Source organism: Meriones unguiculatus, chromosome 2 (assembly GCF_030254825.1).
Source record: "Meriones unguiculatus strain TT.TT164.6M chromosome 2, Bangor_MerUng_6.1, whole genome shotgun sequence".
NCBI classification, from domain to species: Eukaryota; Metazoa; Chordata; class Mammalia; order Rodentia; family Muridae; genus Meriones; species Meriones unguiculatus.
This window is the reverse complement of record NC_083350.1, coordinates 160,071,808-160,085,020: the sequence shown is the minus strand read 5'-3', so window position 1 is coordinate 160,085,020 and position 13,213 is coordinate 160,071,808. Positions and strand designations below refer to the sequence as shown.

Here is a 13,213-nt window from a genome sequence, read left to right as displayed (position 1 = left end):
TGTCTGTCTGTCTGTTTTAGGGAAGAACAACCCTGCAGTGCCATTTTATGTATACTCTTATATGAGAGCACTGCACCAGTCCCATTGAGCTGTCTAATTAATGAGGCCGTCATCATGGACCCACATTGCTGGGCTCACCAGAACAGCATACTTTGCTCTGTAGGAAAGAAAGCTAATGTCTTTGTCTAGCACTAAATGCTAGCGCTCCAGGGATGGCACTATGGCTTAGACTCCAAATACCAAGTGACAAATCATACTTAAGGACATTGATTTCCTTTACTGGGAAGTTTTATGACCTTCTGCATCTGCTTCATCTTTGCTGTGTGTTTGCTTATTGAATTATGCCTATGACTATTTTTCTTGCTAAATTATTTCTTTAAAAAAATCCTCAACACAGTACCACTTCATCCCTAATCTTGTATAGTCGTACTTAGAACATGTGGGCACCAAGGTTCAACAATAAAAGGGGGAGCAGCTACTGAGAATAGAGCTATAGATTTTAAAGGAGCAGATGGACCATAGACTATCCTGTGGGAAGGAGGAGGATGTTAATCTTCAAGGTTTAGTCTGAAGGTTCTGGACTGCAGCAGATCTCTTCCCCTTTTGTTATACCCAAGAGATTCTCCTCTGGTCCCCGGTGCTTGAGTTGATCATCTCATTGCTTGAACATCCACTTAGTAAATGCCAAGGCAAAGAGATATTAGCAAAGGGGAGACGTTGTGAGAAAAATCTAGTGGACATTTGAGAACTGGGCACCCCAGGGAGTTTGCATCAGTTTGCACCCATGTTTGCAGGTGCAAGTGTCGGTCCTCTGGAATGGAAAAGAAAAATCTCTAAAAGGAGGACAAGAAATAAGCAGAAATGATCAAAGAAAATAATGGCTTAGAAGTGGGAGGAACAAAACAGGGGTCAGGGCTTTTAAGTGGTTCAAAAACAAATTATTGTGTTAATTGCATGGCTACCTCACAAACAGCTCCCCACAGCATCAAAAGAAGGTCTATATTTCAGACATCCGTGAACTGTTGGCTATGAATAACTTAGTTACAATGAGGAGTTATCTTTTTCTTTTCTCTTTATGACCTAAATACAGTTCATCTGTGAGTGGCCCTTGTGATGGCTCCTCTACACAGTCGTGACAGCTGGGCTTGTTCAGAATCTGAATTTTAACAGTCAGATAAATCAAGGCAGCCAGGCACAAAAGTCTGGCTGAGAAGTTTTGAAGAAAAAAAATAAGCAGAAAATTTCGTTGATTCTAATATTTGTTATACGCAGTGCTATGTTTAAGGGTACTGCAGTAAAAACAAATCAGGCGTTTTGTTCTCTTGGAGTTACGAGTTCAGGGACAAGCGACAGACTGGAAAATACAACTACTCTTTCCAACCAGCGCCGAGCCATGCACGTTTCTTGGGACAACTGACACAAGTGATGCAAGATCTGGAGTAAGAGAAAGCCCTCCCACCAGAAATGGAAGTATGGTGAGCTGAGACCACCTGGGATCTGCTGGGAGCACCTGGGGTCAGCCCTGAGATTAGCCCTTGATGCTAATCTCAGTCTTGACGAGATGAGATGTGGGTAATTTTCCTGCAGCTCTGAGTGTTGTACTCACAAAACAACGAACATTAATTTTGTCTACAGTGTGTCCAATAATGAGCTGGTCCACACCAAGACCCTGGCAAAGACCTGTATTGTGCTTATTGATAACACTGTACCAACAGTGGTACGAGACCTACTGTGTACTGCCCCTGGGCTGCAAGAGTGGGGCCAACCTGACTCCTGAAGAGGAAGAGATCTTAAACAAACAAACAAACAAAAAGTTCAAAAGAAATATGAAAGGAAAAAGAATACCAAAAGTCTTCTGGTGGAGCAGTTGGAATGGGGGCAAGCTTCCTGTCTGTATTGTCTGAAGACGAGGCCAGTGTGGCAGAGCAGATGGCTACATGCTATCCTAGAAGGCAAGGAGCTGGAGTCCTATCTGAGAAAGATCAAAGTCCAGAAATGGAAAGCAGCCATCATCCACAGTTCATGTAATGAAGGTGTCTATCGTTCTATGTTGAAAAAAAGGAAGGGAGGAAAGAAACAAAACCATGTCTATTTCCTCCCAAAGAACAAAGGACAAAGGTGTTGGGCTACTGGGCCTTTCACTCACAGCACAACCCCAGCCAGATTTCTAGGCAAAACTTGGCACTTTCTTCATGGGCCAGGTAGACCAGCACTCCCCTTCCTAGCAGTTTCCAAACTGTAAATCATAGACTGTCATCTTTCAGAAGAAGAAATGGAAACAGCAGACATCTTAAAGCTCTAGGCAAAATGGGCTGGTTATTGGCATCGCCCCACCAACAATCAAGATGGCCGGTCTGTCTGCCCATGTCACTTGATCTGTCTTGGTGGAGACACTGTAGAAGCATGCTTGCTATCACCACTGTTGCCATGCTGGCTGTGCTAATTCCAACCATGACCAGCACGTTTCTCTACATGCTTCCTGATGTCTTGTCTCTTTTATCGCAACAGTCTTAGCATGGGGAGGGTGGGATCTCATGGTGATTTTTCTTCTCTGTGGTGGTTAGTGATGATGAACACCTTTGTCTATTTGTATTTTGTCTTTTGAGAAATACTTTTTCAGGTCATTTGCTGTCATTTAATCAGCCAGTTTGCTTCCTTTTATTAAATAGTTTGAGCTCCTTTTATATTTTGCATATTAGCCTCTTGTCAGATGTATGGCTCATTGATATTTTTCTCCCATTTTCTCATCCTGTTGCTTTCTTTGCTCTACATAAGATTTTGCTTGACTTGGGGGTTATTGTTATTTGTTTGGTTTTTCTACTTGTCCCTTTACTGCCTGTGTTTGAAACCATATTCTAGATCCCACCACTTGCCTGCAAATTTCATGATTTCCTCCTTTTTGATTGCTGAGTAGTATTCCATTGTGTAAAAATACCACAATTTCTGTATCCATTCCTCCGTTGATGGACATCTGGGTTGTTTCCAAGTTCTGGCTATTACAATAAAGCTGCTACAAACATGCTTGAACAAATGTCCTTGTTGTGTACTTGAGCAAATTTTGGGTATATACTTAGGAGTGGTATAGCTGGGTCTTGAGGTAGCACTACTCCTAATTGTCTGAGAAAGCGCCAGATTGACTTCCAAAATGGTTGTACCAGTTTACATTCCCACCAGCAATGGAGGAGGGTTCCCCTTTCTCCACATTCTGAGTGAAGTATCCCAGAAGGAGAAAGACAAACATGATATATACTCGCTTATATAGACCTACAAAATATGATAAACATAATGAAATCTACACACCTAAAGAAGATAATCAAGAAAGTGGACACGGGCAAAGATGATCAATCCTCATTTAGAAAGACAAATGGGATGTGCATTGAAGGTATGACAGGAAATCTACCGCAAAAGGCATCTGAAAGACTCTACCTAGCAGTGTTTCAAAGCAGACACTAAGACTCAGAACCAAACCCTCAGCAGACTGCAGGGAATCATATGAAAAAAGGGGAGTTAGTATGATATGGAAAGGATAGGAGCTCTACAAGGACCAAATAAATCTGGGCACAGGGTCTTTTCTGAGACTGACACTCAACCAAGGACCATCCATGGATATAACCTAGAACTTCTGCTCGGATGTGGCCCGTGGTAGCTCAGTAACCAAGTAGTTTTCCAAAGAAAGGGGAACAAGGACTATTTCTAACAGGATCTCAAGGTCAGGCTCCTTGACTCCTCCCCCCCTCCAGGGGAGGAGCAGTCCTGTTAGGCCACAGAGGAGGACTCTACAGCCAGCCCTGAAGATACCTGATAAAACAGGGTCAAATGAAAGGGGAGGAGGTCCTCCCCTATCAGTGGACTTGGAAAGGGGCAGGGAGGAGACCAGGGAGAGAGTGTGGGGTTGGGGAGGGAATGAGGGAGTGGGATACAGCTGGGACACAGAGTTAACAAAATATAACTAAAAAGAAAAATAAAATTAAATAAAAAAGAAACCATATTCTAAAATATCTTCACCTAGACCAATGCCAAGAATCTTCCCTAGGTCTTTTAATAACAATATTTTAAAAAATATTTTATGTGGGAGTGTTTTGCCTCATGTACTTAAGTGCATGGCTGGTACCCACAAAGGCCTGAAGAAGGTATTATCCAATCAGGTGGAACTGGAATTGCAGATGGTTGTGAACCATCAGCCACAGCACCTGTGTCCCCTGTAAGAGTAATAGGACCCATAACCATGGAGCCACCGCTCCAGCTCTGTTATGATGCTATAATCTCTATGGAGCTCAGAGAATTAGTAAGATATTAGCACATGCTCTTTTTCAAATGGAACACTGGGCGTGACGTGTTATGAACAGCAAGAAACACAGTGACGAATGTGTATGCTGAGGACAAAAACTTTATAAGCAGATGAAGTAGCATGTTGTTTGGCTTTTGTTCTAGGCTTTGGGGATGGAGTTAATAAACACTTGGAATTTTCTGAAATGTTAGAATATTTTTGCTATTCATCTTTTTGTTTGTTTGTTTTCTAATAAAGTGCATCATAGAGGTCTCTAGATAATTCAGGATGGGGGCTAGCTATGTTAGAAAGATCAGCTCTTGGAACACAGAATGGTAGAGCTTTGAACCATGTAACCTTTTCAGATATACCTCCTAGAAGGATCTAGAAGACTGGAGACTGAATCTATTTGACCAATGGTTTTGTCAATATGACCAGTAACTGAAATTACAGCAATAACTCATGCTGAAGTTCAGTTGAACTTGGAGAATGCACTGATTTTGGGAGTGATGTAGACCGATTTCATAAGGAGGGACTAGGAGCTATGCCCTCTAGACTGGCTGCCCAGGCCTTGCCTTCTGTGCCTCTTATTTTAGATGGCTCTGATTTGTATTACTCATAACAAAATATAATGTGAACTGTAACACATAGTGTTTTACTGATTTCTATGTGTTGTTCTAGCTATTTATGAACATCCATGGTTTATGTTTCCAGAACTCCTCAGTACTAGGCCAGTCAGTCAGAGGTGCGGGTGGCTCTGGGTCACAGCTATCATCAGAAGTAAGTGAAATCCTTCTTTAAAGAAGAGGTTTTCTTTTTCCTTACATTTTTATGTGTATGAGTGTTTTGCCTGCATGTATGTCTGTGAACCACATGTGTGCAGTGCCTGTGAAGGCTGGAAGAGAGAATTGGATTTCCCTGGGACTACAGTTAGAGACAGTTGTGAACTGACATGTGGATGCTGGGAACCAAATCCAGGTCTTCTGGAGGAGCAACCCATGCTTTTAACCTCTGAGCCATCTCTCCAGCCACGTAAACACAATCTTTGTTGAGCTCCATGCTTTCAACCTGCATGATTACTCTGGGTAGTCAGTGTCAACTGAATTATAGAATTATCCCATAGACCCATCTTGATACTTGTATATTATGTGCACGGAGGTGAACTGGCAAACTCGTATATAAAGAGAACACACACACACACACATAATGTAAATGTGTATACATATATGTTCATATACCACACACACACACACACACACACACACACACACACACACACATACATACAGAAGGACAAAATTTGAATTTGCAATAGACCAGAAAACCATTGTTGACATTGCCAGTGATGAAGTGTGAGCTGACAGCTCCAGGGGGAGAGCCCTCTGTTCCACCCCATAAGCACTTTACTCAAGGGCAGCAGTTGGCATCAGCAAATGATGGTTCATCTTAATCTGCTGGTGATGGTAATTGCGATGTCTGAAAATTGGCCAAAAGAACAAATGAGTTCAAAGCTAAAGTTATCAAACTTGATTATTATGACATGTTTAAGCACTGATTCCATGAAACTTGTCCAAGTGCTCAGCAGTGTGTAAAGGCGGTACCACTGATAGACTAATTTTTCAGGATGTAACTATCTCCCAGAAGTCTGTAAAAGGCTTCTCTTTACAGAGAACTTAGTCAAAGTTGTGAGTTGGATATATTTCAACACCACTTCCACATGGTACAACGGAAATGGGAAAATAAAAGGCTTCTAGAATGGGATGTGCTAAGAAACCTCAAGCTATTTTATGACAAGCTCAAGCCCTAATGATCCTCTACTTTACAGCTGACAGAACGCTCAGAGGCATCTTCCAGGAGGAATCACCCCTGGCTTTGCCTTGTGAATCAGTGAACAGTTACCAATTACTCGCATCCCCTCAGCTCCTGGTTTCCAGTTTACTAAAAGTCACAAGTAAGAGGTGATACGTTGGTGATACATACTTATGATATATAGTGGCTGAAGTTAACTGGCAGCTAGTGACATTCCCATCAAGCTGGTTATAGTAACTTGTAAAATACTGTATTTAACTGATAAGTGTTTATTGTTTTGGAATCTTCTAGAATTTTTTTCATTGCCAATTGCAATGGTATTCCTTTTGTATTTATGGAAACTGACAGTATGTTTCCTGGATGCCAATTAACTTAGCTTCGAATTTCAAAATTGTAATACTTCACTGACTAAGACTTGGCCAAAGGCAACATAAGGGTAAGTGGATGGTCTCCAGAAAAAAATTTAATTGGTATGAAATATAAAAACAAAACAGAAATAACCATTTTATACTCCTGGACATTTCTCCCATAGTAAACAACAAGTGGAAAATATGTAACCTAATTACTAAGCCTTGCTAGGAATGCTGTAGCATTTGAGTCATGACTATCCTCATCTTATTCTAGTTCCAGTTGACCAGAGAATGGGTCCAGAGGACACAGGAGAAAAGATGGTATCTCGCTCTCCTTAGCCTTTAGACTAAGGCTACAATTACCCTCTCCAAGAACAGGCCACTAGCACCAGCCATCAGTCACAGGCTCATATTGTAAAAACTCTGTTCTGAGTAGGCACAGTCGGAGCCAGGATGTCTTTCTCAGTCATGCCAGCTCACACTCACAGGGTGAGAGGTCAGGCCCATGTGATGTAAGCTGAGTGCTGATGGCGTCCACCGCGGCCTGTGCATAGGGAGCAGTTTCTACACTGTGATGTAAGCCGAAGCGGCAAGATCACCCTATCTCGCTGGCTGTCCTGAGAGTAGCAGGAGTGCACAGTTAGCAATGGAGAGTTGTCCCATTCCCTACTCTAATACAGAAGCTCCGAAGTCCCTTTTCAGGGCAAGATACACATGATAAGAATAAAGAACGCCACAATTCTGTCTGAAGATTGAGTAGTTCCTATTTACAATTACTGTCAAAAGCAATGACAATATTGTGGAGTAGTAACTGAGAGGGGACTTGTCGCTCCATGTTTGCAGAGCAGAACATCCAACAGATGAACAGAGACAATCTGGAGAAGCCAAGAACAGTTAAAAAAAAAATGTTACCCCTGGGGATCTGCGAGGCTGTGTGTAAGTGCTCCTGGCTGTACCCACTCAGGAACAAGGGAGCTATGTGAACCATCAGTCTATCAGCAAAGGTGCCTGAGCCTTGTAGAGCAAAAGGCTTAACCTGACTTCTGCCGAAACCCTACTTGAAAGGTAACTTCTAGAGTTATAAAGGAAACCCACTGTCATCTTAGTGTACCTGGAGTGTGTATGGGTAGGCAGCAGTGTGCCACCTCACGAGGGCTGGAAAGAGCCAGGATCCAGCTCTCAATGAAAGGAGAGTGCCTCTGTGAGTTCCCTTAAATGTGAAACTGCTCTTCACACACACAAGGAGTCTGTGCAAGATTAGGCCCAGCGGTGGCTAGAAAAGGCTTCCTTGTGGGCTTTGACAAAGAGCAGCTTGTGAATACCCAGAGGTGATCCCTGGGAGGCAGAGCAACAGGTGAAAAGAAGAAGAAAAACCTGAGCAAGACATCAGAGGCAATATATTCCAAAGACTTAGAAATGTCACCAGATCGATACTCTGGTGCTCAGTTAGCTAAGATGTCCAGTATTTAATAAAAATGATCAGACATGCAAAGAAATAAAAATGTGTAACTCATACACAGAGAAAGCAGCAAGACACACTTCTGAATAAAACAAAAGATGGCAAAGCAGCTGTCAAACGTGATCCAGGAACCGAAGGAAATCGTGTTGAAAGAACTAAAGGAAGGTTTGATAATGAGGGTTCAACAGAGAGAGTACTATACAGTTATCCTAGTGATCACTTTCGCCTGTGTTAACATGACTAGGCTAGGTGACACTCAAATAGCTTAACATAGCATCAATCCCAGTGTGTCTTTTGGAGGAGATTATCACTCAGAACAGGACAGTGAAGAAGGTCACCCTCCCTAGTGTGAGTGAGCACCACCCTTCCTGTGGAGGATTGACAGAATGGAGAGGCAGGGAAGACCCCTTTGTTCTTTTTCCCTTTTCCTCATTCAGACATCAACACTGTGGTTCCCAGGCCTTTGATTTAAGACCATAAGCCTACCAGCTTTCTTGAACTTTTATGCAGGTGGTAGGTTGTAGGGCTTCTCGGCTCCTGTGAACTAAGACTTTCCATATGCACAGATCCCTATGCATTCTGTTTTCCTGGAGCTCCTGAACACACACATGCACGCACACACACACACACACAAATGCACACAAGAATGCACACACCAGAGCAGCCATTTGCTCAGGAATAACCAAGTAGAAATTCTGATATTGAAAACCACAAATGGAGGCTAGAGAAATAGTGCAGTGGTTAAGAAGATTTGTTGCTCTTGCAGAATACCCGGATTTGGTGCGTAGCACCTACATGGCAGCTTACAACTCATTATAAATCCAGTTCCAGGGGATCCAATGTCTTCTTGTGGCCTTTGCCAGCAGCTGGCATGCATATACACTACACCACACACACACATCATACACATATATGTATATGTGTGTGTATTCAGTACATATATATGTATATGATTTGTCTGTGCATGAGTGTTTTGCATATATATATATATATATATATATATATATAGACACACACATATATCTTCAAGAGTGAAGAACAAGTGGAAACTATTGAATGTAATTACTGAATCTTGGAATGACTACCTTAGTATTTGAGTCATGACTATCCCCATCACTCCATTCTTATTTTAGTTTCAGTTGATCAGAGAATGAGTCCAGTGGACACAGGAGAAAAGATGGTGTCTCACTCTCCTTAGCCTCTAGACTAAGGCCACAATTTCCCTCTCCAAGGATGGGCCACTAGCACTATTCATCAGGATATATAATATATATGTATATGTGTGTATGTATGTGTATATATATAGTATGTTTATATGTATATATACATATGTATGTATATGTATACAGACATATATATACAGACAAAATACCCATACATATAAAACAAGTTATTTTTGAAAAGAAAAGCACAAATATAGGGATCTGGGACATGATTCATTGATGAAGTTTTGCCTATGTACATGAGGCCCTTGATTTGCTTGTTAGCACCATATTCTGACCTAGCTATACATACATATACACACAGAGAAAGAAAATGAAATATTTAAAAATTCAATAATGTATATGAGTTGGGAGAATGAGCCATCAACATTGCAGAGAAATCAACAGTAGTAATAGAATCTGAAGAAAAGCAAGACTATAAAGGGCAGGTGGGAGGTGAGGACCAGAATGACAAGGATGAAGATGAGGATGATGATGACAATGATGATGATGAGAAGAGGGAAAACGGACAGCTTCACAGAAATGTGGGTTACTGTTAAGCACACCAACACAAGAATGGTGGAGATAGCAGGAGAGGAGAAACAGAAAGGATCAGGGGAAGGATGAGTCCCTGGATGAAGAGGAATGTACAGACTCACTCCGGGAGAGGATGGCGCTGCTCACCAGCTCACTCAATCCTGCCCCACCTCCTCCCGAGGGTGGCTTTCCTGTCCCAGCTCACAATCTTCTTTTCTCTTTGCCTTTGCACTCCCTGCATTTGCTTTTGGGCATCCCCTCTCTCCTCCCACCCATCCAGTGAATATCTAACCATTTTTATTACTGAGAAGGAGATTTTTCAGGTGATATCAATATGTGAGAAACAATGCAGGACCTTATCCTGAGTGTCATTTCTCTTAGTTTTGAAAAAAAAAAAAAAAAAAAAAAAACGCGTCACAGCCAGCTAAACAATCATGTGTTTAATAGAGTTAAATTTGGGCAGGAAAGGTGCCTATGTAACTAACCAGAGACTAGCAAGCTTTCTGCCCTAGTTGAATCCAGCCTTGGCACAAACTCTTTCTTATGGTTCCTAACAGCACATTCAAAATCCTTGACCTACTTCTCTGTGTGTATAATCTGTATGCGTGCATGATTATAAAAAACACTGGCAAGCATTTGATTCAGTGACTTCTTTTTCTTTAACAAGAACAAAGATAAGTGAGCACGGCTCGACACAGCTCTCCTGAAAGTCTCAACAGAAGGGCTGCTCCCTCCTCCACTTCTCAGATACTGAGCAGACATTGGTGGTCAGAGCTGGACTTCAGGACATGGCTGTCTCCGCACCAGGATTTGGGCAGAAATCTCTTGATTGTAGAGTAGTGTGTCTGTTCATGTAAGGTGGTTGGTTGGATCTCTGCTTTGTAGTGTATCTGCTCATATAACATGGTTGGTTGGCTCTTGTCACTTCAGAAGGGGAAAAGAAAGAGAAAAGGAGGGGGGATGAGACTGTTGGGAATGGGAGGAGAAGGGAAGTTGCGTATAGCATGTTTCCAAATGCAGAGGAGGATCAAGCCTGACATTAGCCATCTTTGCTCTGAGCTCAGAAGCAATGAGGACTCCTAGGTTGTGCGGAATGTAGTTTTTCCACATTCTAGAACATTCTGTCAGTGTAACCACAGTGGGAAGTTCTTATGTGCCTGGTTATTGGACGGTGTGGAGGGTTTCTCCTCCAATTTCCTGTACATTATGTCCTGAGGCTGCTCCCGCGGACAGGACTTCCTTCAGCTCTTGATGGGACACACATAGGTCTGATCTATTGCATTTATACCTGGGAGATGTCATTTAAAGGAGGAGAATACAGAAGGGGGTGGGTGTTAACACAGTTCTCCATTAAGTAACAGTATAGGGTGCCAGCACAGGTCTAGAACACTCCCTAGGCCTCACAATGCTCTCCATGGAAGCCGGGCTCATCAGGAGAAGATTGTACAACAGCAGCGACAACCAAGTCACACTCAGATGAAGTCTCTTGTGGTAAAGTGGTTTTTAGGGTTGAGCTGTAGCTCAGTATAACAGCACATGCCTACTCCTGAAGCTCTGCATTTGGTTCCCCGTACTGACTGCTCCTCTCCTTGCCAAGAATGGTTTTCTTTTAGAAACCTCAAGTCACAACAGAGTATTAGAACTTTAGAATGTTAAATCACTGGATAAGAATAGTGTTGTCCACCCCCCGGCAATGGGCAAAGAGACACCTTGTCGACAGTGTTCTTCTATCAGTCAGGGACAGAGCAAATGGCAGTCTTTTGATTATCCTAGCTTGATGCCTAGCTTGATGGCCAAAGCTGTTTCATGCCTAGGACTCATAAAAATCAAATCAAATCAAGTCCAGGCAACGCAATGCAGAAAGAAGAAGACAGACAAGAGACCTATAGACTGCCATGCCACCCACAGACCTGCCCTCCGGGGCATAGCACGGGCAGGCCATAGACCTCTGCTTGCCAATACGTCACACAGCATGGATGCAGGATGTCACCTAGGGGCCCACCAGCCATGTGGCCAGCCTGGAGCTGGAGCTACCACAATGTATGTGTATGTCGTGGTCAGATGGGAGAGAAGAAGAAGTGGAGCAGCTTGAACATTCCGAAGAGAGATGGAACTAGAGACCGGAGGGTGCAGAGGAAAAGCCTGTTGTGAGTGGCCAGCCCTGCTACCTGAGACCATGGTGAGGCCTCAGCCTGAGCTGCCACTGAGGGTGGTAGCTGAGTCCATGGCTACGTGGTGACAGAGGTTGGTGCTGATGTTGGTGGCTCAAATTACCACTACAGAACACAGATGTCCCTGGTCAGGGCAGCCACTAGAGACCACCTGGATGCCCAAGGGGGTGTGCAGAACTGACCGTACCCCTCACTGGATGCCGAGATCTGGAGAGCTGACCCCATCTCTTATTGCTGCAGCACTCAGGAGAGTGGGCCCTGTACCTCGCTCAAGCAGCCTAGTGGAGCCGGTCCTGATGGCAGGGGTATGGGTGAGCCAGCCTGGCTCACTTGCACCCATGCCTCCAGAGTCAGCTCCACTGTGCTCTCCAGTCAAAAAACAGGGCCTGCTCTCCCATGTGCTACGGCCCGTGAGGGGCTGGGACAGCTCTCCTATTCTCACACCCTCAGGGGCTTGCTCATCTGTGTGCCTTCAGCATCAGCGCCATCTTCCCTGTGTTGCCCAGGCAAGGTGCAGGGCCCGCTCTCCTGAGCGCTACAGCCAGTGAGGGAGCAGGACTAGCTCTCCTGCTCGCATGACCCCAGAGCCAGCTCTCCAGGTTACTGAGGGTGGCAAGGAGAGAGGAGGAGGGCATCACCCTTACATTCACGTCCCCTCATAGCAGACAAGTAACAGGGCCAGTTTTTCAGTGACAGATGCAGTTAATGCACGGTGGCTTTAAATGCCAAGTTAAAACAGTTTCAAGCAGAACAAAAGAATGATTTCATCCCAAAAGGACCCAAACAAGCCAAATGACATGAACAGAAGAGGTCAAAGCTGTCTTGTACAGTTTGCTGAGAGATCAAGTAGGGTCAAAGAGAAAGAGTCTACAGAAATGGCACGCAGAGCCAGCCCTAACTTGGCACCACATCCCAAACCACAAAGGAGCAGACGGACCAGACCTATTTGCAGTGCCTTCTGGGCATGTAGGAAGCAGATCAGGCACTTGGTTTTCTATTATTGTTTTGCCTTTGTGACTGAAACTGTCCAGTAAAATCATTCTCAGATCCTCTGGCTTCTCCTTGCACCCAAGGAAATCCAAATGGAGGGACTAGAGATATGCGTTAGGAATTCCAGGCCCTCAGCCCCCGAGTGCTGGTCATCCTCTGTGTATATACTCTGTCATTACCACAATGTTCGTCTCTGAAGCATAACTCATCTACTCCATATCTTATCATCATCTTCGGCTATATAGAACACACACCTCTCTGCCATTCCTTCCCACCAGAGCTGTATTGCAAAGCTGGGGGAAATGCTTAAATACTGAAAAACACTGACTTATAATATCATCTCGTACTCATCACTGACTTGCTACCCTCTCTGAAAATGAATTTCCTTAGTTGGTTTTCTGGTAAAATTTTGGAATTTTTCAATTTTC

At 43.6% G+C, this 13,213-nt stretch overlaps 1 non-coding gene across 1 annotated transcript; it reads left to right on the top strand.

The window, feature by feature from the left end:
• The first annotated feature begins 11,306 nt into the window (after window positions 1-11,306).
• Window positions 11,307-11,447, top strand: LOC132652606 (small nucleolar RNA SNORA48). Its single transcript, XR_009590203.1, has one exon. It is a non-coding gene; the product is annotated as a small nucleolar RNA SNORA48 (small nucleolar RNA).
• Window positions 11,448-13,213: the final 1,766 nt, after the last annotated feature.